The sequence below is a fragment of the Mandrillus leucophaeus genome, unplaced genomic scaffold (assembly GCF_000951045.1).
Source record: "Mandrillus leucophaeus isolate KB7577 unplaced genomic scaffold, Mleu.le_1.0 Scaffold436, whole genome shotgun sequence".
NCBI classification, from domain to species: Eukaryota; Metazoa; Chordata; class Mammalia; order Primates; family Cercopithecidae; genus Mandrillus; species Mandrillus leucophaeus.
In genome coordinates this window covers 2,070,649-2,075,789 of record NW_012104654.1, presented here as the reverse complement: position 1 = coordinate 2,075,789, position 5,141 = coordinate 2,070,649, and the positions used below count along the sequence as shown (strand labels likewise).

The 5,141-nt window shown below is 41.0% G+C and overlaps 1 pseudogene; it reads left to right on the top strand.

Moving 5' to 3' along the window:
* The first annotated feature begins 3,091 nt into the window (after positions 1–3,091).
* LOC105549387 lies at positions 3,092–3,589 on the top strand (annotated as a pseudogene).
* The last annotated feature ends 1,552 nt before the right edge of the window (positions 3,590–5,141 follow it).

Sequence of the window (5,141 nt, the reverse complement as noted above, 5' to 3'; positions counted from 1 at the left end):
AGAGATCTATTTCAGACACATTATTCAAGATATTTGGTTACTTCCCACTAATTTTTAATAACCTAGCATAAGTTATATTGCCCTTTTCTATTCTTCTTTCATCCCCAATTAGAGTTGTTCCCAGGACAGTGTTTAACCTAGATGTAAAAGAAGATACAGCAATCATCATTTGATCATTTCTGAAGGTCTCAAGCATTATCCTTCTATAAAAAGGATTAAATAAGGCCAGGTGAGGTGGCTCATGCTTGTAATCCCAGCATTTTGGGAGGCCAAGGCGGGCAGATCACCTGAGGTTGGGAGTTTCAGACCAGCCTGACCAATATGGAGAAACCCCGACTCTACTAAAAATACAAAATTAGCCAGGCATGGTGATGCATGCCTGTAATCCCAGCTACTCAGGAGGCCAAGGCAGGAGAATCGCTTGAACCCGGGAGGCGGAGGTTTCAGTGAGCCGAGACCACGCCATTGCACTCCAGCCTGGGCAACAAGAGCGAAACTCTGTCTCAAAAAAACAAACAAACAAAAAGGATTAAATAGTCTGGGCGGAGTGGCTTACACCTGTAATCCCAGCAATTTGGAAGGCCGAAGTGGGCAGATTGCTTTGAGCTTGGGAGTTCGAGACCAGCCTGGTCAACCTGGTGAAACCCCATTTACACACACACACACACACACACACACATATCAGCCAAGCATGGTGGCTCACACCTGTAGTCCCAGCTACTTGGGAGGCTGAGACTAGAGAATCGCTTGAGTCTAGGAAGCAAAGGTTACAGAGAGCTGTGATCGCGCCACTGCACTCCAGCCTGGATGACAGAGTGAGACCCGGTCTCCAAAAAAAAAAGGATGGGGGAAGGATTAAATAAATATTGTCATTGACAGCAAAAGCTGTTTGGATCTAGTTAGTGATATAATCTGGATACGTGTCCTCGCCCAAACCTCATGTTGAAATGTAATCCCCAATGTTGGAGATGGGTCCTGGTGGGAGATGTTTAGGTCATGGGGGCAGATTTCTCATGGCTTGGACCTGTCCTGGAGATAGCGAGTAAGTTCTCATGAGATCTGGTCATTTAAAAGTGTGTGGCACCCCCACCCTCACTCTCTCTCTCTTGCTCTTGCTTTCACCATGTGAAGGGCCAGCTCCCACTTCACCTTCCACCATGAATAAAAGCTCCCTGAGGATTCCCCAGAAGCTGAGCAGTTGCCAGCACGATGCCTCCTGAACAGCCTGCAGGACCGTGAGCCAATTAAACCTCTTTCCTTTATAAATTACCCAGTCTCAGCTATTTATTTATAGCAATGCAAGAATGGCCTAATACATTGATTTCAACTATAGTCAAGAAGGGAAAAAAGTGAGTGGAGGTTAAACAAAGTTGTTTGCCATTTTTCACATGATCAGGAGCAGAGATAAAGTTATAACTTGCAAGTGGCTCCATTCAGGCTGATGGTGCATGATCACAGTGCTTGGTTACCTGGTGGGCCTCATGGGCTGAGGCCTCAAAGACATAACCAGGCCCTATTGTGATCTCTGCATTGGAAACATGGGGCCTTTATTCAGCATCTGCCATCCACAAGACACTGTGCCCGGAACTTTCACCATGTCTCATATGGTGGCCCTGCTATTATTCTTAGGCAGCTCTTTATTCCCAGAGGGGTTCGCTTGACTTCTTAGATACAATGGATCATTTGAGTTTTGCTTGTGAAATTGTGAAAAGTCTTTAAGAGCAAACACATACCTCAATGAGACCACAAAGGGGTTAAGGCATGTGCAGTGCTTTGAGGTGAAAAGCTCTCAGTAGTATTAATTATTATTCTTTTCCTTAAAAGTAGCTCTTATATATATATATACACACACACACACTTTATATATATAGTATATATATGTACTTAAAGTATATATATATATACTTTAAGTTCTAGGGTACATGTGCACAACATGCAGGCTTGTTACGTATGTATACATGACGTGCTGTGTTTGTTTGCCACACCCATTAACTTGTCATTTACATTAGGTATTTCTCCTAATGCTATCCCTCCCCCCTCTACCCACCCCATGACAGGCCCTGGTATGTGATGTTGCCCGCCCTGTGTCCAAGTATTCTCATTGTTCAATTCCCACCTATGAATGAGAACACACGGTGTTTGGTTTTCTGTCTTTGCGATAGTTTGCTCAGAATGATGGTTTCCAGTTTCATTCATGTCGCTACAAAGGACATGAACACATCCTTTTTTATGGCTACATAGTATTCCATGGTGTTTATGTGCCACATTTTCTTAATCCAGTCTATCATTGACTGACATTTGGATTGGTTCCAAGTCTTTGCTATTGTGAATAGTGCCACAGTAAACATACGTGTGCATGTGTCTTTATAGTAGCATGATTTATAATCTTTTGGGTATATACCCAGTAATGGAATCGCTGGGTCAAATGGTATTTCTAGTTGTAGATCCTTGAGGAATTGCCACGCTGTCTTCCACAATGGTTGAACTAGTTTATACTCCTACCAACAGTGTAAAAGTGTTCCTGTTTTGCCACATCCTCTCCAGCACCCGTTGTTTCCTGACTTTTTAATGATCACCATTCTAACTGGTGTGAGATGGTGTCTCATTGTGATTTTGATTTCCATTTCTCTGATGACCAGTGATGATGAGCATTTTTTCATGTGTCTGTTGGCTGTAAATGTCTTCTTTTGAGAAGTGTCTGTTCATATCCTTTGCCCACTTTTTGATGGGGTTGTTTTTTTCTTGTAAATTTGTTTAAGTTCTTTGTAGATTCTGGATATTAGCCCTTTGTCAGATGGGTAGATTGCAAAAATTTTCTCCTATTCTGTAGGTTGCCTGTTCACTCTGATGGTAGTTTCTTTTGCTGTGCAGAAGCTCTTTAGATTAATTAGATCCCATTTGTCTATTTTGGCTTTTGTTGCCATTGCTTTTAACAAAACAATAAGTAAAACATGAGTCCACAAAAAGCTGTGAGAGGGATATACTTTATAAAGACCTTGGGTTCTTTCAGCTCTTGGCTTGGAGGAGGCCAAGGTGCAACTTTTTTCCATCGTCCCAAATCCGGGTTAATCCAACACCAGCTGCCTCCACCATGCTGCAGAAGTTCAACCCCAACGAGATCAAAGTCGTGTACCTGAGGTGCATCGGGGGTGAAGTCGGGGCCACGTCTGCACTGGCCCCCAAGATCGGCCCCCTGGGTCTGTCTCCATAAAAGGTTGGTGATGACATTGCCAAGGCAATGGGTGACTGGAAGGGCCTGAGAATTACAGTGAAACTGACCATTCAGAACAGACAGGCCCAGATTGAGGTGGTGCCTTCTGCCTCTGCCCTGATCATCAAAGCCCTCAAGGAAACACCAAGAGACAGAAAGAAACAGAAAAACATTAAACACAGTGGGAATATCACTTGTGATGAGATCGTCAACATTGCTTGACAGGTGCAGCACCCATCTTTAGCCAGAGAACTTTCTGGAACTATTAAAGAGATCCGGGGGACTGCCCTGTCTATGGGCCATAATGTTGATGGCCACCAACCTCATGACATCATAGATGGCATCAACAGTGTTGTTGTGGAATGCCTAGCTAGTTAAGAAGCACAAAGGAAAATATTTCAGTAAAGGATCATTTGACAACTGGAAAAAAAAAAAAAAAAAACCACCTTGGGTTCTGCAGTTAGTTCTCCCTGCCTAAGTGAAAATCCCTGATATTTTGTGAATGATGAGAGGACACAGTCATTCCAGTCCCCAGCACTAACTCACAGTACACAGAGCAGGGCAGAATATCTGTAGCTACTGTGAATGAAATTATTTTGAATTTTGTTGGAAAACAACAGTGTGATTGGGCCAGGAAGGAATGATTTACATTTTAAGCATCAAATGTGTGAATATTTTTTTCCAAAAATATAAAGTATTCTTTTATTATAAGGAAAGTAATACAAGTTTTACATAGAAAATTTAAAAATATGAACTTTTATTTCATTTTTTTTTTTTTTTGAGGCAGTCTCACTTTGTCGTCCAGGCTGGAGTGTAGTGGCGTGATTTCGGCTCACTGCAACCTCTCCCTCCCAGGTTCCAGCGATTCTCCTGCTTCAGTCTCCCAGGTAACTGGGATTACAAGCGCCTGCCACCATGCCTGGCTAATTTTTGTGTTTTTAGTGGAGATAGGGTTTCACCATGTTGGCCAGACTGGTCTCAAACTCCTGGCCTCAAGTGATCCGCCTGCCTCAGCCTCCCAAACTGCTGGGATTACAGGCATGAGCCACCATGCCCAGCCAGAATATTTTTTTTAAATAACATTTAAATTAATTTTAACCACTACTGAGATAATCATTATTAATATTTTATTTATATACTACAAATACATATGTGTATGTGTGTGTATATTTTTATATAATCATATTTTAGAAATATTGACTTCTATGAGTGTATTCTTTAAGAGAACATGATTTGAAAACTAAAAGATCAACTTTTGAAAATCTTTGTTATTGGGAAAGTTGCCTAGCACAGATATAACAACAATTACTGGCATTTTATAGCATCTTATGTGACTTATCTCTTTTATTATTAACAATAGCTATTGTTATTAACATAAAAATAATTATTATTGACATATTAGTGACAGAAGAAAGAATGCCTTGCTGGGAGGCATAAATCCCAGTTCAAAGTTATGATTAGATACAAGGCTGTGAAATACTTTGAGCCTGAGTTTCCTCAAGTATATAATAAACATCTTGGACTAAATGAAGCCTGAGGCCTCTTCCAGTTTTAAAATCCTACCCAAGTCTTATTTTAGAATAGGGGCACTTACTGAGATGCATTTGCTGAGATGCAAATTTACTTTCAAATATTTTATCTAAAATGCACCTGTTTTCAAGCTAAGAAAAATGGATCACATTTTGAAGAAAATTCGAAGGCTTTGAAGATGGGGCCTATTTACAGAGACCAATTTGTTTCTCTGCATTATTTTAACATGCAACTCTTCTCGAGTCCTGAAGCTTCCTAAGTATCTGAGGCTTCGAAAAGTGGGGGTAGAGACAGCTTATTACCATGGAGATAGATGGGAGCAAACGGTCACATCATCAAAAGCAAACTAGAAATGTACAAAGCTTTTGTGATGCTGATCCTTTTTTTTTTTTTTTAAGTA